We start from the raw sequence: 24374 nt of genomic DNA, 5'->3' as shown, positions 1-24374 counted from the left end.
TGTGTGTTCTCTATGTTGCAGCAGTGTGTGCTTTCTGCCCCTCTGGTAATGACATGAGAATGGGCAGTGAGCAGCACAGTCAAATCATACTGTCATCCTGCAAATATTTAGGAACTCCTCCAAAAACACTCAAATACTGTAACCGGCTCCAGAGATCTCCTGAAGGGGGGGAGAAAGAGTGAGAGGGAGCAAGAGAGAGATTGAGAGAGCGAGCGAGCGATGCTGGGACTGGAACAGACCAACACACTGCTAGCTGCTCCTACACGGGCTAACTATAAACACTACTGTACAGGCTTGCACACGCGAGTCAGTGTGTAACCAGGGTCAAACCAGTCTCTACTAGGTTGAGCCCCACCCCCCAGTTTTAGTTGCATGTCCCTATATAATAAAAAGCAAAAAAGTTAGAACTATTGAATGACAGGTTGGCTTTTGAGTGACAGAGTGACTGTCAGCACAATGGAGAGGGTGCACAGCGGTGTGTAGGGGGCCTATGGAAAGCCATTGGGCGGTTAGGTATGACTCCTTTGGGTTTCCATAAAAGCAGGGAAAAATGATAGTCATCTCTGTGGTACGCTAAGTGAAAAACGTCATACGCCGCCTGTAATATTTTATTTTGATTTATAAGGGTGGGGTCAAGTCTACCGTTGAAGCTGCTTGCTCAACTCTGCCTCGCACCCCACAACTACAGAGTTTAGTTAGCGTCTTAGCGAGCTGTAAAAAGTGTTAGGGTTATTAGCCTTAGCTAGCTGTAAAAACTGTTAGTGTTATTAGCCTTAGCTAGCTGTAAAAACTGTTAGTGTTATTAGCCTTAGCTAGCTGTAAAAACTGTTAGTGTTATTAGCCTTAGCTAGCTCGAACCAGTTAATCTGCCATGATGGATATCAGAAATTGGAGAAAGAGAGCGATGAGCAGAAACATCAAACCACCGAGGCTGCCACCAAGCCCAGCAGCGATGATCAGTGTTATAAAGTACTTAAGTAAAAACACTTTAAAGTACTAGTTAAGTCATTTTATTTTGGTATCTGTACTTTATATTTAGTTCACTACATTCCTAAAGAAACAAATGTACTGTTGGGTGAAACATTATTAATGCTTAGCAGGACAGGTCCAATTCACGCACTTATCAAGATCCCTGGTCATCCTCACGGAATCTGATCTGGCGGACCCACTAAACACAGTTGCTTTGTTTGTAAATGATGTCTGAGTGTTGGAGTGTGCCCCTGGCTATTTGTACATTTAAAAAACAAGAAAATGGTGCCATTTTATTTGCTTAATATAAGGAATTTGAAATGATTTACACTAACTTCATACTTAAGTATATTTTTGCAATTACATTTACTTTTGATATTTAAGTATATTTAAAACCAAATACTTTTAGCCTTTTACTCAAGTAGTATTTTACTGGTATCTTTACTTTTACTCAAGTATGACAATTGGGTACTTTTCCACTACGTGCCATGATGCTGCCGAGCTCAGCTAGCTCCGTGTGCAGAGCCTACCCACCCTTCCACAAGTGCCGCCAGGATAATGGCTCAACCTCCGACTGACTGTTCCTAATGATCTTGGAATAGAGGATCTGAGCCAGCCCAGGTTAGCCTAGAATCCTACCCTAGCCGCAGGTTCTGTCCAAAAACGTACGTTGTTTGGTTTAGTTGGATCTCCATTGGCCTTTTAATTACTGTGTTTGTTTACTGTTAATGGAACTAGCCTAAATATAGATTGTGTCATGCCTTTAATCGATCTGATATTTTGTTTACTAGGCCTACTACTGTGTATTCAAAGCCAAACTGCTATTCAGTATTTTTGTTTGCATGCATGAATAACTAGGCTACTACTTTCAGCATTTAATTTGCACTATGTTGGTCAGACAACCGTGTGTACGGCTGAACTCACAAAGAACAATTCACCTATTACAAACAGCCCATCTTGAAGTCGGAAGTATACAACTTAGCCAAGTACATTTAAACTCAGTTTTTCACAATTCCTGACATTTAATCCTTGTAAAAATTCAGTCTTTGGTCAGTTAGGATCACCACTTTATTTCAAGAATGTGAAATGTCAGAATAATAGTAAAGAAAATAATTTTTCAGCTTTTATTTCTTTCATCACATTCCCAGTGGGTCAGAAGTTTACATACACTCAATAAGTTGGGGGAATTTTGGCCCATTCCTCCTGACAGAGCTGGTGTAACTGAGTCAGGTTTGTAGGCCTCCTTGCTCGCACACGATTTTTCAGTTCTGCCAACAAATTTTCTATGGGATTGAGGTCAGGGCTTTGTGATGGCCACTCCAATACCTTTACTTTGCTGTCCTTAAGCCATTTTGCCACAACTTTGGAAGTATGCTTGGGGTCATTGTCCATTTGGAAGACCCATTTGCGACCAAGCTTTAACTTCCTGACTGATGTCTGGAGATTTTGCTTCAATATATCCACATAATTGTACTTCCTCATGATGCCATCTATTTTGTGAAGTGCACCAGTCCCTCCTGCAGCAAAGCACCCCCACAACATGATGCTGCCACCCCCGTGCTTCACGGTTGGGATGGTGTTCTTATGCTTGCAAGCCTCCCCCTTTTTCCTCCAAACATAACGATGGTCATTATGGGCAAACAGTTACATTTTTGTTTCATCAGAGGACATTTCTTCAAAAAGTACGATCTTTGTCCCCATGTGCAGTTGCAAACCGTAGTCTGGCTTTTTTATGGTGGTTTTGGAGCAGTGTCTTCTTCCTTGCTGAGCGGCCATTCAGGTTATGTTTATATAGGTCTCATTTTACTGTGGATATAGCTACTTTTCTACCCATTTCCTCTAGCATCTTCACAAGGTCCTTTGCTGTTGTTCTGGGATTGATTTGCACTTTTCGCACCAAAGTACGTTCATCTCTAGGAGACAGAACGCGTCTCCTTTCGGTATGATGGCTGCGTGGTCCCATGGTGTTTATACTTGCATACTATTGTTTGTACAGATGAAGGTGGTACCTTCAGGCGTTTGGAAATTGCTCCCAAAGATGAACCAGACTTGTGGAGGTCTAAAATCTGAGGTCTTGGCTGATTTCTTTTGATTTTCCCATGATGTCAAGCAAAGAGGCACTGAGTTTGAAGGTAGGCCTTGAAATACATCCACAGGTACACCTCCAATTGACTCAAATGATGTCAATTAGCCTATCAGAAGCTTCTAAAGCCATGACATAATTTTATGGAATTTTCTAAGCTGTGTAAAGGCACAGTCAACTTAGCGTATGTAAACTTCTGACTAGCGGTCGGCCGATTAATCGGAATGGCCGATTAATTAGGGCCGATTTCAAGTTTTCATAACAAATCGGTAATCAGTATTTTTGGACACCAATTCTTTTTTTTCTTTTCTTTTTTTACACCTTTATTTAACTAGACAAGTCAGTTAAGAACACATTCTTATTTTCAATGACGGCCTAGGAACGGTGGGTTAACTGCCTTGTTCAGGGGCAGAACGACAGATTTTTACCTTGTCAGCTCAGGGATTCAATCTTGCAACCTTATGGTTAACTAGTCCAACGCTCTAACCACCTGCTTTACATTGCACTCCACGAGGAGCCTGCCTGTTACGCGAATGCAGTAAGAAGCCAAGGTAAGTTGCTAGCTAGCATTAAACTTATCTTATAAAAAAAAAATCAATCAATCATAATCACTAGTTTACTACACATGGTTGATGATATTACTAGTTTATCTAGCCTGTCCTGCGTTGCATATAATCGATGTGGTGCGCATTCGCGAAAAAGGACTGTCATTGCTCCAACGTGTACCTAACCATAAACTCTAGCTCTACTGACAATTCCTTCGACATCATGGCTTGCTTTTTGCTCTGACATGCACTGTCAACGGTGGGACCTTATATAGACAGGTGTGTGCCTTTCCAAATCATGTCCAATCAATTGAATTTACCACAGGTGGACTCCAATCAAGTTGTAGAAACATCTCAAGGATGATCAATGGAAACAGGATGCACCGGAGCTCAACTTCCAGTCTCACAGCAAAGGGTCTGAATACTTATCTAAATAAGGTATTTATGTTTCTTTTTAATACATTTGCAAAAATGTCTAATAAACCGTTTTTGATTTGTCATTATGGGGTAGTGTGGAGATTGATGAGGATTTGTTTGTTATTTAATCAATTTTAGATTTATGCTGTAACGTAACAAAACTTGGAAAATGTCAAGGGGTCTGAATACTTTCCGAACCTCCACAATCCAATAAGACACTGCTTAGAAAGCGCCCTACGCCGAGCTGGACTAGCAAACAGACAAAAAGCTGGTCACAAACGCAGATATCCTTGTCCTTTCCATATATATGCATAAAGTGCACAACGGACACAGACCATGCAACCAACGTTGTTCATTGAAAACAAACAGAGGTGGTGAGAAAGGGAACAACTCGAAAGCCAGGGGTCCTGTAAGACATAGGCATAACCTTTGGAGCAAATGCTGCATTAGGACTTTGGAGTTGCCAGTTGTGAACTCCAAACAGGAAGGGTGTACTGATAGCGGATGGAGAGCTCCAACGCACTTGGATGACACCAAAGCCATGAGCAGGGAAGTCTTGTAGGAAAGAACCTTCAGATCCACAGACTCCAATGATTCAAACGGATGTTCACACAGAGCACCCATGACCAAAGCCAGGTCCCATATCAGTGCCATAGGCTTGAACACACATCTCAACCAACGCACGCCTTTCAGGCACGCCTTTTCCCGACGGAGCACCCAGATCCCTCATTGAGAAGAACAGACAAAGCATGTTTTCTTGCGATGTGTAAAGATCTACGTCGGCCCTGCTGAACCGGTCTCATATCTGGGAAACCACCAAGGGGTGCACCCCCCCGCCCGCATGGAAAGTAGAGATCCTCTGTTTTCAATAAAGAGAGTATAGAAGCCCAAGAAATGGTCAGACAGGCCACTTCCTGTAAGGAATCTTCTCAGGTTTTTGCCTGCCATATGAGTTCTGTTATACTCACAGACACCATTCAAACAGTTTTAGAAACTTTAGGGTGTTTTCTATCCAAAGCCAATAATTATATGCATATTCTAGTTTCTGGGCAGTAGTAATAACCAGATTAAATCGGGTACGTTTTTTATCCGGCCGTGCAAATACTGCCCCCTACCCTAAAGAGGTTAATATGGTACTGGAACTGACCCTGTATATAGCTTCTTACTTCTAGTGTTCTTATTTCTATTTGTTGTTTGTTTTTGTTCTACCTTGTTATTTTTTGTACTACATTGATATTCATTACCGCATTATTGGGTTTGAAACTTGCAAGAAAGGCATTTCACTGTACTTGTGCACGTAACATATAATAAAATACCAAAAAACTTGAAAACAACGCTCCCCATCCTAAGGATGATACTGTCGTGATCACCCTGCGGCGCACTACCCGGCCCATGAGAACCCCCTGCAACAGCAGTCACGGGTCCCTCCAAGGAGTCAACGTCCTTAGGCATGACGGGAATACCTCAAACAACCGATGGAGGGACGGGATACGTCCAGACGCAGTAACAGAAGCCCCAGAGGCACCCCAGCTATCAGAGGCCATTAAATCCAGGCTGTATCACATCTGGCTGTGATTGGGAGACCCATACGGTGGCGCACAATTGGCCCAGCGTCGTCCGGGTTTGGCCAGGGTAGGCCGTCATTGTATATAAGAATTTGTTCTTAACGGACTTGCCTGGTTAAAAAGGTTAAATTAAAAAATATATTTTATTGGTCGCATACACATGGTAAACTGATGTTATTGCGAGTGTAGCGAAATGCTTGATCTGCTACTTCCGACAGTGCAGCAGTATCTAGCAAGTAATCTAACAATTCCACAACAACTACCTAATACACACAAATCTATGTAAAGGAATGGAATAAGAATATATACATATAAATATATGGATGAGCAATGACAGAGCGGCATAGGCAAGATGCAATAGATGGTATAAAACAGAGTATATACATAAGATGAGTAATGCAAGATATGGAAACATTTTTAAAGTGGCATTATTAAAGTGACTAGTGATCCATTTATTAAAGTGGCCAATGATTTCAAGTCTGTAGGCAGCAGCCTCTCTGTGTTAGTGATGGCTGTTTAACAGTCTGATGGCCTTGAGATAGAAGCTGTTTTTCAGTCTCTTGGTTCCAGCTTTGATGCACCTGTACAGACCTCGCCTTCGTGATGGTAGCGGGGTGAACAGGCAGTGGCTCGGGTGGTTGCTGTCCTTGACCTTTTTTGGCCTTCCTGTGATGTTGTGTGCTGTAAGTGTCCTGTAGGGCAGATAGTTTTCCCCCGGTGATGAGCTGTGCAGACTGCACCACACTCTGGAGAGCCCTGTGGTTATGTGCGGTGCAGTTGCCATACCAGGCGGTGATGCAGCCTGACAGGATGCTCTCAATTGTGCATCTGTAAAAGTTTGAGGGTTTTACGTGACAAGCCTCCTAGGTTGAAGAGGCGCTGTTGCGCCTTCTTCAGCACACTGTCTGTGCTGGTGGACCATTTCAGTTTGTCCGTGATGTCTATGCCGAGGAACTTAAAAAATGTTCCACCTTCTCCACTGCTGTCCCGTCGATGTGGATAGGGGGTGCTCCCTCTGCTGTTTCAGGAAGTTGTTTTCCTGACACCAAACTGAGTGCCCTCACCTCCTCCCTATAGGCTGTCTCATTGTTGTTGGTAATCAAGCCTACTACTGTTGTGTCATCTGCAAACTTGATGATTGAGTTGGAGGCGTGCATGGCCATGCAGTCATGGGTGAACAGGGAGTACAGCAGGGGGCTGAGCACGCACCCTTGTGGGGCCCCAGTGTTGAGGATCAGCGAAGTGGAGGTGTTTTTTCCTACCTTCACCACCTGGGGGTGTCCCTTCAGGAAGTCCAGGACCCAATTGCACAGGGCGGGGTTGAGACAAAGGGCCTCCAGCTTAATGATGTGCTTGGAGGGTACTACGGTGCTGAATGCTGACCCAATAACCGCAGGCACAAGAGAAAAGGCATGATTGCCCCAGCTGAAACCATGCCAGACAGAACCAGAAACAGAGTCCTGAACGAGACCCAGAAACCATGCCGCAGAAGAATCTGCTTTCACCACGCTCTTCTTCGACCCAGCACGGCATCTGTACCAAGACATACACTGCTGCCAAGATGCACCAAGACAGTCAAAAACCAAACTTGAAGCCTCCCTCTGGCAACGCACCTCTGGCCTGGACCCTTTCCATCATGCCTTAAGAACAGCCGAGCCACCCCGGCAAAGGATTTTCATGGGAAAAGGACCCGTAGAGTTGCGTCCTGTTTTTGTTTATCCTCGAAACAAGCCTGTAAGGACTCCATAGCCGAGCCAAAATAACCTTGTTGACAAAACTGGCTCATCCAAATACATACGCCTGTCCCTCTCAGGAATCTGGGACAACGTCAACCAGAGGTGGCGCTGAGCCACCACCGTCGACCCCATACTTTCCCCCACACTCAGGATAGTACAGCGAGAAAGAGCTGTAGCACAGATTTCGCCAAGAAGCTCTGAAGCCAGCTTCCCCAACTCCACGGTCCTATTCAGCTTCTGCAGCAAATCAATATGATACCTCTGCAGCATTGTGACCACATTCAACAACCGGGCCGCCACACTTGTCCAGCTGATGCATGGAGAACCGGCACTGTTTATTCGGAAGCACCATGCTAGGATTAGCCCCCTTGTTAGCCTCTGGAGGCTAACTCGCACAGCAATGACAGGAGGTAAACACCTTTCCCCAAACCTGGAGGAACTCCACTGCTTTTGGAGAAGGCAAATCCACCCCCAGGTGATCTGCTGCCCTACAACACAGCTCCATCAAATGGAGCATTAGCCACCAATGGTTCACTCTCCCCCGCCGAATCCAAGGGCGGGGCTTTAGGCTCCCCCGTATGGATGCCATCCGATTCACACTCTGAAAACCCACCAGACCCAACCAGGGATAGTATACCATCCGCAGAAACTGGACTCTGAACACTGCCAGTGAAACCATAATGAGCCTCACTCGGCTTGGTTGACAGCCCAATACAACTCCGACCACCGCTGCTGCTTTCTCCCGGCCTTAGACAATCCCATTCCAAAACAGATACCAAGACCCCAAACTCGCAACATCTAGGGGGACGAGTACTCTCCTCTCACTAAGACCCTAAGTCTGGGCCGAATCTCATAGTTGTCGTGTACTTGAAAAGTTTGTAAATTGCGTGACACGTTCTTCCTTCAGGCGAGCCGAAGAGCGAAGAATTGAGGAAATAAATGCGAGCCACGGTATTATTGCCAGGAATGCAGAGCTTCTGAAGGCAGGCTCGGCATTCATTGGGTGTGATACCAGTTTTCAGGTAAATACGATTGGTCGTTGACTCCCCATAGTACGTTATACCGAGTGACTGATTGAAAGGGAACCTAATGTATTGAGTCCTTTCCAATCGTGCAGTGTTGGCTGAGCACTAGAATAGCTAAACTCACTCTCTTCACTTTCCTTGGTGTAGCTAGTTATACTTACATAAGTCTTTCACTAGAGCTGCATAGTGCGCATACACACGCCAACACACACACAGCAGGACCTGTCAATCACCCTCTCCCTACAATCACACACTAACGAGACACTAATTGGGCCTCTTGCTGACACTGCTGTCACAGAACGCACATGCAGGAGCCACCAAACACACAGCAAGAACCACACAGGAGCCACCACACACAAACAGCAGAAACCACACACACACACACAAACACACAGCAGAAACCACACACACACACAGCAGAAACCACACACACACAGCAGAAACCACACACACACACAAACACACAGCAGAAACCACACACACACACAGCAGAAACCACACACAAACACACAGCAGAAACCACACACAAACACACAGCAGAAACCACACACACAAAAACACAGCAGAAACCACACACACAGCAGAAACCACACAGACACAGAAGAAACCACACACACACACACACACAGAGAAGAAACCCCACACGCACACACAGCAGAAACCACATACACGCACACATACACACACAGCAGAAACCCCCCACACACAGACACACACACCAGAAACCCCCCCACACACACAACAGAACCCCCCCCCACACACACACACACACACACACCAGAAACCCCCCATACACACACAAAAAAACATACACCCACACACACCAGAAACCCCACACACACCAGAACCCCCCCCCCCCCACACACACACACACACACAGCAGAAACCTCCCCCCCACACACACACACAGCAGAAACCACACACACACACACAGCAGAAAACACACAAACACACACAGCAGAACCCCCCCACACACAAACAGCAGAACCCCCCCCCCCCCACACACACACACACACAGCAGAACCCCCACCACACACACACACACACACAAATACAGCAGAACCCCCCACACACACAAACAGCAGAACTATGCTATGTGTGTGTGTGTGTGATTTCTGCTCTGTGTGTGTGTGTGTGTGTGTGTGTGTGTGTGTGTGTGTGTGTGTGTGTGTGTGTGTGTGTGTGTGTGTGTGTGTGTGTGTGTGTGTGTGTGTGTTCTCCTGTGTGAAACCAAACACACAGACACACACAGCAGAAACCAAACACACACACACACACACACACACACACACACACACACATAGCAGAAACCACACACACACACACATAGCAGAAACCGCACACACACACACACACACACAGAACAGAAACCACACACACACACACACACACACACACACACACACACACACACACACACACACACACACACACACACTGCAGAAACCAAACACACACACACACACACACACACACCACACCACACACAGCAACCCCTCCACACAGCAACCCCCCCCCCCCCACACACACACACATCATAAACCCCCACACACACAAACACACAGCAGAACCCCCCACACACACAGCAACCCCCCCCCACACACACACAAACAGAAACCCCCCACACACAAACAGAAACCCCCCACACACAAACAGAAACCCCCCCACACACACAAACAGAAACCCCCCACACACAAACAGAAACCCCCCACACACAAACAGAAACCCCCCCACACATACAGAACCCCCCCCCACACACACAAACATAACCCCCCCCACACACAAACAGAAACCCCCCCACACACACAAACACACACACACACAGCAGTAACCCTCCCACACACTCACACACACACACACAGCAGAAACCACACACCACACACACACATAGCAGAAACCACACACACACACACAGAGCAGAAACCACACACACACACACACAGAGCAGAAACCACACACACACACAGAGCAGAAACCACACACACACACACTGCAGAACCCAAACACACACACACACACCACCCCACACACAGCACACACCCCCCCCCCCCACACACACACACACACATCATAAACCCCCACACACACAAACACACAGCAGAACCCCCCACACACACAGCAAACCCCCCCCCCCCACACACACAAACAGAAACCCCCCACACACAAACAGAAACCCCCCACACACAAACAGAAACCCCCCACACACAAACAGAAACCCCCCCACACATACAGAAACCCCCCACACACATACAGAAACCCCCCACACACATACAGAAACCCCCCCACACATACAGAAATCCCCCACACACAAACAGAAACCCCCCCACACATACAGAAACCCCCCACACACATACAGAAACCCCCCACACATACAGAAATCCCCCACACACAAACATAAACCCCCCCCACACATACAGAAACCCCCCCACACACACAAACAGAAACCCCCCCACACACAAACAGAAACCCCCCCACACATACAGAAACCCCCCACACACATACAGAAACCCCCCACACATACAGAAACCCCCCCACACACAAACAGAAACCCCCCCACACATACAGAAACCCCCCACACACACACAAACAGAACCCCCCCCCCACACACACACACACACACACACACACACACACACACACACACACACACACACACACACACACACACACACACACACACTAGAGGTCAACCGATTAATCGGAATGGCCGATTAATTAGGGCCGATTTCAAGTTTCTTTTAGACCTTTATTTAACTAGGCAAGTCAGTTAAGAACACATTCTTATTTTCAATGACGGCCTAGGAACGGTGGGTTAACTGCCTTGTTCAGGTGCAGAACGACAGATTTTTACCTTGTCAGCTTGGGGATGCAACCTTACATTAACTAGCCCAACGCTCTAACCACCTGCTTTACGTTGCACTCCACGAGGAGCCTGCCTGTTACGCGAATGCAGTAAGAAGCCAAGGTAAGTTGCTAGCTAGCATTAAACTTATCTTATAAAAAACAATCAATCAATCATAAACACTAGTTAACTACACATGGTTGATGATATTACTAGTTTATCTAGCCAGTCCTGCTTTGCATATAATCGATGCGGTGCGCATTCGCGAAAAAGGACAGTCATTGCTCCAACGTGTACCTAACCATAAACATCAATGTCTTTCTTAAAATCAATAAACAAGTATATATTTTTTAAACCTGCATATTTAGTTAATATTGCCTGCTAACATGAATTTCTTTTAACTAGGGAAAATGTGACTTCTCTTGCAAACAGTCAGGGTATATGCAGCAGTTTGGGCCGCCTGGCTCGTTGCGAACTAATTTGCCAGAATTTTACGTAATTATGACATAACATTGGAGGTTGTGCAATGTAACAGGAACATTTAGACTTATGGATGCCACCCGTTAGATAAAATACGGAACGGTTCCGTATTTCACTGAAAGAATAAACGTGATAGTTTCCGGATTCAACCATATTAATGACCTAAGGCTCGTGTTTCTGTGTGTTATTATGTTATAATTAAGTCTATGATTTGATAGAGCAGTCTGACTGAGCGGTGGTAGGCACCAGCAGGCTCGTAAGCATTCATTCAAACAGCACTTTCGTGCGTTTTGCCAGCAGCCCTTCGCAATGCATTGCGCTGTTTCTGACTTCAAGCCTATCAACTCCCAAGATTATGCGCGCTAATTGTGTTTCAAACGTCACTCGCTCTGAGACTTGGAGTAGTTGTTCCCCTTCCTCTACGTGGGTAACGCTGCTTCGAGGGTGGCTGTTGTCGATGTGTTCCTGGTTCGAGCCCAGGTAGGAGCGAGGAGAGGGACGGAAGCTATACTGTTACACTGGCAATACTAAAGTGCCCATAAGAACATCCAATAGTCAAAGGTATATGAAATACAAATCGTATAGAGAGAAATAGTCCTATAATTCCTATAATAACTACAACCTAAAATTTCTTACCTTGGAATATTGAAGACTCATGTTAAAAGGAACCACCAGCTTTCATATGTTCTCATGTTCTGAGCAAGGAACTTAAACGTTAGCTTTCTTACATGGCACATAATGCACTTTTACTTTCTTCTCCAACACTTTGTTTTTGCATTATTTAAACCAAATTGAACATGTTTCATTATTCATTTGAGGCTAAATTGATTTCATTGATGTATTATATTAAGTTAAAATAAGTGTTCACTCAGTATTGTTGTATTTGTCATTATTACAAATAAATGGAGGGGGGAAAAATTGGCCGATTAATTGGCAGCGGCTTTTTTTCGGTCCTCCAATAATCGGTATTGGCATTGAAAAATCATAATCGGTCGACCTCTAACACACACACACACACACACACACACACAGACACACACACACACACACACACACACACACACACACACACACACACACACACACACACAGCAGAAACCACACACACGCACACACTGCAGAAACCAAACACTCACACACACACACGCGCACACACAAACCACCCCACACAGCAACCCCCCCCACCCCACCCACACACACACACAGCAGAACCCCCCCCACACACACACAGCAGAAACCCCCCCACACACACACAAACACAGCAACAACAAAAAAACACACAAACACAGCAGAACCCCCCCACACACACAGCAGAACCCCCCCACACACACAGCAGAACCCCCCACACACACACACAGCAAAAACCACCCCCCACACACACACACAGCAAAAACCACCCCACATACAAACACAGCAGAACCCCCCACACACACAGCAGAACCCCCCCACACACACAGCAGAACCCCCCCACAAACACAGCAGAACCCCCCACACACACACACAGCAAAAACCACCCCACACACAAACACAAACACAGCAGAACCCCCCCACACACACAGCAGAACCCCCCCACACACACAGCAGAACCCCCCCACACAAACACAGCAGAACCCCCCACACACACACACAGCAAAAACCACCCCACACACACACACACACACAGCAGAAACCACACACACGCACACACTGCAGAAACCAAACACTCACACACACACACACACACACGCGCACACACAAACCACCCCACACAGCAACCCCCCCCCCACCCCACCCACACACACACACAGCAGAACCCCCCCCACACACACACAGCAGAAACCCCCCCACACACACACAAACACAGCAACAACAAAAAAACACACAAACACAGCAGAACCCCCCCACACACACAGCAGAACCCCCCCACACACACAGCAGAACCCCCCACACACACACACAGCAAAAACCACCCCCCACACACACACACAGCAAAAACCACCCCACATACAAACACAGCAGAACCCCCCACACACACAGCAGAACCCCCCCACACACACAGCAGAACCCCCCCACACACACAGCAGAACCCCCCCACACAAACACAGCAGAACCCCCCACACACACACAGCAAAAACCACCCCACACACAAACACAAACACAGCAGAACCCCCCACACACACAGCAGAACCCCCCCACACACACAGCAGAACCCCCACACATACACAGCAGAAACCCCCCCACACACAAACAGAAACCCCCCACCCACAAACAGAAACCCCCCCACACAAACAGAAACCCCCCCACACAAACAGAAACCCCCCCACACACAAACAGAAACCCCCCCACACACTAACAGAAACCCCCACACACAGCAGAAACCCCCCACACACAAACACACAGCAGAAACCCCCCACACTCACACACATACAGAACCCCCCCCCCACAGCAGAAACCACACACACAGCAGAACCCACACACACACACACACACACAGCAGAACCCCCACACACACACAGCAGAACCCCCACACACAGCACAAACCCACACACATACACACAGCAGAACCCCCACACACACACACAGCAGAACCCCCCCCCCCCTACACACACACACCAGAAACCACACACACACCAGAAACCCCACACACACACACCAGAAACCCCACACACACACACACACACACACATACCAGAACCCCCCCACACACACACCAGAAACCCCCCACACACCAGAATCCCCCCTCCCCACACACACCAGAAACACACACACACCAGAAACCCCATATACACATACACCAGAAACCCCATATACACACACACCAGAAACCACATATACACACACACCAGAAACCACACACACACACACACACACACACACCACCAGAAACCACACACACACACACCAGAAACCACATATACACACACACACCAGAAACCACACACACACACCAGAAACCACACACACACACACACCAGAAACCCCCCACACACCAGAATCCCCCCTCCCCACACACACCAGAAACACACACACACCAGAAACCCCATATACACACACACCAGAAACCACACACACACACACACACACACCAGAAACCCCATATACACATACACCAGAAACCCCATATACACACACACCAGAAACCACACACACACACACACACACACACCAGAAACCACACACACACACACACCAGAAACCACACACACCAGAAACCACACACACCAGAAACCACACACACCAGAAACCACACACACACACACACACACACACACCACCCCCGAAACCACATATACACACACACACCACCGAAACCACATATACACACACACACACACCAGAAACCACACACACACACACACACACCAGAAACCCCCCACACACCAGAATCCCCCCTCCCCACACACACCAGAAACACACACACACCAGAAACCCCATATACACATACACCAGAAACCCCATATACACACACACCAGAAACCACACACACACACACACACACACCAGAAACCCCATATACACATACACCAGAAACCCCATATACACACACACCAGAAACCACACACACACACACACACACACACACACACACCACCGAAACCACACACACACACACACACCAGAAACCACACACACACACCAGAAACCACACACACACACACACACACCAGAAACCACACACACCAGAAACCACACACACCAGAAACCACACACACCAGAAACCACACACACACACACACACACACACACACCACACACACCAGAAACCACACACACCAGAAACCACACACACACACACACACACACACACACACACACACACAGCAGAAACACACACACCAGAAACCACACACACACCAGAAACACACACACCATAAACCAACCACACTCACACACACATCAGAAACACACACACACACCAGAAACCAACCACACACACACCAGAAACCACACACACACACACCAGAAACCAACCACACACACACACACGAAACCAACCACACACACACACACCAGAAACCAACCACACACACCAGCAACCACACACACACAGCAGCAACCACACACACACACACACCAGCAACCACACACACACACACACACACACACACACACACACACACACCTAGAGGTCAACCGATTAATCGGACTGGCCGATTAATTTAGGGCCGATTTCAAGTCTTCATAACAATCGGTAATCTGCATTTTTGGACACAGATCATGGCCGATTACATTGCACTCCACGAGGAGACTGCGTGGCAGGCTGACTACCTGTTATGCGAGTGCAGCAAGGAGCCAAGGTAAGGTGCTAGCTAGCATTAAACGTATCTTATAAAAAACAATCAATCTTAACATAATCACTAGTTAACTACACATGGTTGATGATATTACTAGTTTATCTAGCTTGTCCTGCGTTGCATATAATCGATGCGTTGCCTGTTAATTTGTCATTGAATCACAGCCTACTTCGACAAATGGGTGATTTAATAACAAGCACATTTGCGAAAAAAGCACAATCGTTGCACGAATGTACCTAACCATAAACATCAATGCCTTTCTTAAAATCAATACACAGAAGTATATTTTTTTCATAAATCGGTCGACCTCTAACACACACACAGCAGAAACCACACCCACACACACCAGCACCCACACACACTAGCACCCACACACACACACACACACACACACACACACACACACACACACACACACACCACACCAGCAACCACACACACACACACACACACACACATACAGAAAGGGATAATCAGAGAGGTTCCTCTCCCTCTATTAAAGTAGCTGATCAGTCAATCACCCACACCTCTTAGCCCTGCTGGATGTAAAAGGCCTGCTGACGTTTCAGCCTCATTTATGCAAATCCCATTTCGCAGCTCAGCCACAACAGAGCAGTGAGTAGCTCGCTCTCCCCACCCCTCTTTCTTTCTTTCTCTCTCCCTCTCCTCTGTCCTTCTCCCTCCCGCTCTAAATCATTTTTTTCCACTATTTGTTTACACTTAAACTCTCCCTCGCTTCTCTCCTCTCTCTGCAAGACAATGACTCACAGACAGAAACACACACACACCCAGCTAAGCCTGTATAACCACTGGCACAGTAGCATAGACACACCAATCTTGCACAATCACAGTGAAAACATACATGCAAACACACAGGTAGCATGTATCAACCCAGCCTAGATTCCATCCAATGTAACACCACCACCCCACACTCCAACTGTCAGTCCCACTTGACTACGCCTATGGTTACTTCAGGTCTACGGGACGGCTATGTTAGCTTAGCTTCACACACACACCTTCTAACCGACAGTCTAAGACAAAGACAGTAAATCCCTTTGACTGTACACCCCCCCAGACAGACAGTCAGACAGACCACAGGACTTAGCATCATCTCTATGAAGCTCCCTGTTAAGTTCACTGAGTCGTCTTTCCCACCAACATGTCTGACACGGGGATGCCCTGCACTTCCTGCTCTGCTCAGCTGACAGCCGACACCTGGGAGTTCACCTGTTCAGGTGGCTTCCTGTACACGGTGCCAGACACACACACACACACACACACACCACGCCTTGTATATAAAACACACACCACGCCTTGTATATAACACACACACACACACACACACACACAGCGCTCAGAACACAGGGAAATGGCTAAATATACAGCTGTGATGCCACGGGAGGGGTGTGATATACATTCACCATGCTAAGACAAAACACGCAAGCATTCACACACACACACACACACACACACACACACACACACACACACACACACACACACACATATCCGTATGCGCACACAGTGTTATGAGTGAGCTCTTGTTCCTTGCGAATGTCAAATATGTCAAATATTTACCGTGAACTCTGACTGTTCCACATACTTAACTCCCTCACTATACATTCCTGTAGCACACACCTCTGTCGCTCGGCATCTCATTCTCTCTCCCCGTCTATCTCCCTTCTCGCTCCGTCTGTCTCGAAGCATATTCAACTCGGCTAGTAGAAGCGTCTTGTAGCCTAAACATAGTAGTCTCACCTCCCCACTGCTATGCTGCATCATCTGTTGTGTCATGTTGTAATGTCATGCTAAGGCACTCACCATGTCCATCAGGGTCATGATACAGATGTGGCCATCACTGCACCGGGAAGAGAAGCGTGTGTGACCCCAAAACCTGCAGGCAGGAGAGACAGGGAAAAGTTTACAGGAGACACACACAGAGCTGACTCACATCTGCGGTCTGTGCCTGGGCATGCATGGTGCCATGCGTGTCGGCCAGGCAGGTCAGAGCTGGCACCCGGACTGGCACTCTGCAGCTCTACTGCTGCGCTGATCGTCTCTCTCACACACACACACACACACACACACACACACACACACACACACACACACACACACACACACACACCTCACCACAGATTATCCTTCTCTCTCTTGCTCTCATACAGAGAAGTGCATACACCGTAAGATACACACTTTTATATTACTCAAATACCAGGACAAATACCAGGACACAAACAGCACAGAAGTTGCTAACAGATTGAACCTAGATTGTTTATTCACAGAGAGGGTAATATAGGTTGATAAAACCTGATACCTCCAACTGCAACTCCAGTGCTTTCAACACACTAGCTCCTCTCACCTCCTGCCCTGTCCTCTCACCTCCTGCCCTGTCCTCTCACCTCCTGCCCTGTCCTCCCCTCTCCTGCCCTGTCCTCTCACCTCCTGCCCTGTCCTCCCCTCTCCTGCCCTGTCCTCTCACCTCCTGCCCTGTCCTCTCACCTCACCTCCTGCCCTGTCCTCTCACCTCACCTCCTGCCCTGTCCTCTCACCTCCTGCCCTGTCCTCCCCTCTCCTGCCCTGTCCTCTCACCTCACCTCCTGCCCTGTCCTCTCACCTCACCTCCTTCCCTGTCCTCTCACCTCCTGCCCTGTCCTCTCACCTCACCTCCTGCCCTGCCCTGTCCTCCCCTCTCCTGCCCTGTCCTCTCACCTCCTGCCCTGTCCTCTCACCTCACCTGTCCTGCCCTTTCCTCCCCTCTCCTGCCCTGTCCTCACCTGTCCTGCCTTCTCACCTCCTGCCCTGTCCTCTCACCTCCTGCCCTGTCCTGCCATCCCTGTCCTCTCACCTCCTGCCCTCCCAATCCTCTCACCTCCTGCCCTGTCCTCCCCTCCCTCTGCAGTGTTCTCTCGTCCGTGACTACCTCCCTCCATCCCTCTGGTCGCTCCCACACTCTGTCCACATTCCTCCTTAGCTCATGCTGTGAGGACATTTCCCTGCGGCTCAAAGCATTGTGAGAAATCCCAGCGGTCAGAGGGAGCCTTGTGAGGCCCTGTGCCCCACAGAGACAGAGGGAACACAACACACACTTCTCTCTACTCCGAAGGAGCTGGAAACGCCCGGCTAAAATGTAGCCACCACTGAAATAGCACAATGCAAATATTTCCATTTGATGTGCAACAACAAAATAAATATGTTGGCGTGTAACACACATTGAAACATTCCAGTCTATCATGCAACCATTTCTGATGGTCTGTCATACAACTGGACATTGTGATGTTAAATCTATGTGGTGCATTTCTATACTGTACACTTCCCCTCCCCCCAATCCTTTTCTGGTGAGCGGCAGGAGCGTGTGGTCATGTTTGATGGCGTGAGACCAAGTCATTGATTAGTGATCCTGAGGAATGGGAGGAGCATGGGGACAGAGAGAGCAGATTTAGCTGAGCTCAAAGTCTGTCTGTTTTGTGTCTAACCTACTGTACACACACGAATAAGGTCCTACTGACCCAAGGCTTACACAATGAAAGCTGCAGAGGCCATATTTGTGGAAGTAATTCTTATCTTTGATGATTACATCACACACACACACACACACACAACACCTCCTCTCCTGTCTTGTAAGGCCAACATTAGCCCTGTGGAGAGAACATGAACCAGGGTCTGTCCCTGAATTACCACACTTTACCCTGGTGGGTCATTCCCATGGAATTTTAAACACACTGGCAAAGACCTGTCCAATTAAAGAGCACAGGCAGACACAGAAACACACCAACACTTACACATATTATAGACATGCAGGCACATTCACAGACACACATAAGTTACACAGGCTGGTAGACACACAGAGTTTCACTGAGACTGGGCAGAAGGATCATGTGGAACCTTAGTGGGGAACAAAGTAATGAGACGTTCTGGAAGTGTTCTGGAACGATAAAGGAGCCCAGGGTTCTGGAACCTTGGAACAGCAGCAGACCAGATGACACAAACCTACCAGCTGGAACCTTAACGTCACATTCTGGCCATGCAAAAAGAGAGGCTGCGTGCCATCTACCTAACCTCATCCATTACCCCTTAATTAAGAACAAATACCTCATGATTTTACTCATTGTGGTTGCGTTCATTAGGGCAAACCTCAACAAAACATTTGTGTCAGTTTTCTTCCGATTTGGTGCCGGATGATCACAACCCTGCTGACCATATTGACTGTTTTCTGTGTTTTAGCTGTGTCATCTGCAGACCAACTGCCAGGCTACCATGGTGCTGGGTACAAGCAGAGACTGTGGTTCTGTCTCCAACTCCCACCTAGGGCCAGGGGAACAGTCTGTACACAGGCCAAACTGTCTAGCAACACACAGCAACACGGAGGATGAGTGACAGATGGGAAATCCACAGTAACACTGAGACTCAGATGATTTTTCACTTTAAAATGAATGTCAAGCAAAAACCAATGATTGCAGAGTTAAACAAAACATACAACTCTGAACAAGGACTACTTTTAACAATTTCCACTTAATTGTACAAAAATAAATGTACTTGAAGAACAGCGCAGATGCAAGGTTTGGTAACAGAATGACGGTTTGTGCTGTTGGTGCCGTTATTCTGTTAACAAACTTGGCATCTGCACTGTTCTTCAAGTAAATGTGTTTGTCAAATTTTTTGAGGAAATTGTTAAAAGTAGTCTTTGTGCATAGAGCTGCATTTTAAAGTGAGAAATCTGAGTCACAGCATCACTCTGTGGAATAGCCCAGCTACAGCCTGACCCAGACGTCGCTGTGAGGATAGCCCAACACACACGCACATTACACACACATGCATTACACGCACAAACACACCAGCAGCCTGTATTCTGCGGGCCTGTAGGTCATGCCAGGTTCAATACTGACCGTTTCAAGACCTCAGCTGTTAACCTGTTATGGCTAGGGGGCAGTATTTTCACGGCTGGATAAAAAACGTACCCGATTTAATCTGGTTACTACTCCTGCCCAGTAACTAGAATATGCATATAATTATTGGCTTTGGATAGAAAACACTCCAAAGTTTCTAAAACTGTTTGAATGGTGTCTGTGAGTATAACAGAACTCAAATGGCAGGTCAAAACCTGAGAGATTCCTTTACAGGAAGTGGCCTGTCTGACCATTTCTTGAACTTCTTTGCCATCTCTATCTATTACAAAGGATCTCTGCTCTAACGTGACACTTCCTACGTCTTCCATAGGCTCTCAGAGCCCGGGAAAAACCTGAATGTCGTCATTCCAGCCCCAGGCTGAAACACATTATCGCCTTTCTCAAGTGGCCGATCAAGGGACTGTGAGCTTAGGCGCGTGCACTGGCTGCCCCCGTCTTTGTGATTTTTCCTCTGTTTGCCGAAAAGGAGATTCCCGGTCGGAATATTATCGCTTTTTTACGAGATAAATTGCATAAAAATTGATTTTAAACAGCGGTTGACATGCTTCGAAGTACGGTAATGGAATATTTAGAATTTTTTTGTCATGAATTGCGCCATGCGCACGACCCTGATTTACCATTTCGGATAGTTTCTGGAACGCACGAACAAAACGCCGCTATTGGGATATAACGATGGATTATTTTGGACCAAACCAACATTTGTTATTGAAGTAGCAGTCCTGGGAGTGCATTCTGACGAAAACAACAAAGGTAATAACATTTTTGTTATAGTAAATCTGATTTTGGTGAAGGCTAAACTTGCCGGGTGTCTAAATAGCTAGCCCGTGATGGCTGGGCTATGTACTTAGAATATTGCAAAATGTGCTTTCACCAAAAAGCTATTTTAAAATCGGACATATCGAGTGCATAGAGGAGTTCTGTATCTATAATTCTTAAAATAATTGTTATGCTTTTTGTGAACGTTTATCGTGAGTAATTTAGTAAATTGTTAGTAAATTCCCCGGAAGTTTGCGGGGGGTATGCTAGTTCTGAACATCACATGCTAATGTAAAAAGCTGTTTTTTGATATAAATATGAACTTGATTGAACAAAACATGCATGTATTGTATAACATAATGTCCTAGGTGTGTCATCTGATGAAGATCATCAAAGGGTAGTGCTGCATTTAGCTGTCTTCTGGGTTTTTGTGACATTATATGCTAGCTTGAAAAATGGGTGTCTGATTATTTCTGGCTTGGTACTCTGCTGACATAATCTAATGTTTTGCTTTCGCTGTAAAGCCTTTTTGAAATCGGACAGTGTGGTTAGATAAAGGAGAGTCTTGTCTTTAAAATGCTGTGAAATAGTCATATGTTTGAAAAATTGAAGTTTTTGTATTTTTGAGGAATTTGTAATTCGCGCCACGCCTATCATTGGATATTGGAGCAGGTGTTCCGCTAGCGGAACGTCTAGATGTAAGAGGTTAAAGCAGCTATACAGCGTGTAGCTACAGAGAGAAGAGGCACATGGCAAAAGGGATTGGAGAGTCTAAGAAGTCAGCTTGAGTTTAAAGACAGATTTGGTGGGATGGTTAAACGGAGAGGAATATTATCTGGGACAGACAGTGGCTCTCGCCATGCTGGGGAATGGATTTCTATAGTGAGCCAATGACTGAAAAGACTGGTTCCTCATGTCGTGTCACTGTTCTGTTTCACCTACCTACCTACCTACCTACCAACCAACCTACAGTGAGGGAAAAAAGTATTTGATCCCCTGCTGATTTTGTACGTTTGCCCACTGACAAAGAAATGATCAGTCTATAATTTTAATGGTAGGTTTATTTCAACAGTGAGAGACAGAATAACAACAAAAAAATCCAGAACAACGCATGTCAAAAATGTTATAAATTGATTTGCATTTTAATGAGGGAAATAAGTATTTGACCCCCTCTCAATCAGAAAGATTTCTGGCTCCCAGGTGTCTTTTATACAGGTAACGAGCTTAGATTAGGAGCACACTCTTAAAGGGAGTGCTCCTAATCTCAGTTTGTTACCTGTATAAAAGACACCTGTCCACAGAAGCAATCAATCAATCAGATTCCAAACTCTCCACCATGGCCAAGACCAAAGAGCTCTCCAAGGATGTCAGGGACAAGATTGTAGACCTACACAAGGCTGGAATGGGCTACAAAACCATCGCCAAGCAGCTTGGTGAGATGGTGACAACAGTTGGTGCGATTATTCGCAAATGGAAGAAACACAAAAGAACTGTCAATCTCCCTTGGCCTGGGGCTCCATGCAAGATCTCACCTCGTGGAGTTGCAATGATCATGAGAATGGTGAGGAATCAGCCCAGAACTACACGGGAGGATCTTGTCAATGATCTCAAGGCAGCTGGGACCATAGTCACCAAGAAAACAATTGGTAACACACTACGCCGTGAAGGACTGAAATCCTGCAGCGCCCGCAAGGTCCCCCTCCTCAAGAAAGCACATATACATGCCCGTCTGAAGTTTGCCAATGAACATCTGAATGATTCAGAGGACAACTGGGTGAAAGTGTTGTGGTCAGATGAGACCAAAATGGAGCTCTTTGGCGTCAACTCAACTCGCCGTGTTTGGAGGAGGAGGAATGCTGCCTATGACCCCAAGAACACCATCCCCACCGTCAAACATGGAGGTGGAAACATTATGCTTTGGGGGTGTTTATCTGCTAAGGGGACAGGACAACTTCACCGCATCAAAGGGACAATGGATGGGGCCATGTACTGTCAAATCTTGGGTGAGAACCTCCTTCCCTCAGCCAGGGCATTGAAAATGGGTCATGGATGTGTATTCCAGCATGACAATCACCCAAAACACACGGCCAAGGCAACAAAGGAGTGGCTCAAGAAGAAGCACATTAAGGTCCTGGAGTGGCCTAGCCAGTCTCCAGACCTTAATCCCATAGAAAATCTGTGGAGGGAGCTGACGGTTTGAGTTGCCAAACGTCAGCCTCGAAACCTTAATGACTTGGAGAAGATCTGCAAAGAGGAGTGGGACAAAATCCCTCCTGAGATGTGTGCAAACCTGGTGGCCAACTACAAGAAACGTCTGACCTCTGTAATTGCCAACAAGGGTTTTGCCACCAAGTACTAAGTCATGTTTTGCAGAGGGGTCAAATACTTATTTCCCTCATTAAAATGCAAATCAATTCATAACATTTTTGACATGCGTTTTTCTGGATTTTTTTGTTGTTATTCTGTCTCTCACTGTTGAAATAAACCTACCATTAAAATTATAGACTGATCATTTCTTTGTCAGTGGGCAAATGTACAAAATCAGCAGGGGATCAAATACTTTTTTCCCTCACTGTACCTACCTACCTACCTACCTACCGTGTGTGGGTGTATGTTGGTGTGCCTTGCCTTACTGACGCCCTGCTGTCAGTCACGTGTGTGTGTGAAGCTAAAGCACATCATGCATCTCTCTCTCTCTCTAAACACATAGGACTGGATTCAATCCGTATTGCTTAAGTACTGCAGAATATCACCATTCATTTAATGATCACTTCT

The 24374-nt window shown here is 46.6% G+C and overlaps 1 protein-coding gene across 5 annotated transcripts in view; it reads right to left on the bottom strand.

Moving 5' to 3' along the window:
• Positions 1-24374, bottom strand: part of LOC106586636 (B-cell CLL/lymphoma 9 protein) — a 61848-nt gene that overhangs the window by 9320 nt on the left and 28154 nt on the right. For all 5 annotated transcript variants that reach the window (XM_082969114.1, XM_014174133.3, XM_082969112.1 and 2 more), the window contains one exon: positions 17758-17830. The gene's annotated coding sequence lies outside the window, so the exon portion shown is untranslated. The remainder of the gene's footprint in view (positions 1-17757; positions 17831-24374) is intronic.

Source organism: Salmo salar, chromosome 25 (assembly GCF_965601325.2).
Source record: "Salmo salar chromosome 25, fSalSal1, whole genome shotgun sequence".
Taxonomy (NCBI): domain Eukaryota; kingdom Metazoa; phylum Chordata; class Actinopteri; order Salmoniformes; family Salmonidae; genus Salmo; species Salmo salar.
Note: the sequence above shows the minus strand (reverse complement) of the source record. Positions and strands in the feature narration are given on the sequence as shown.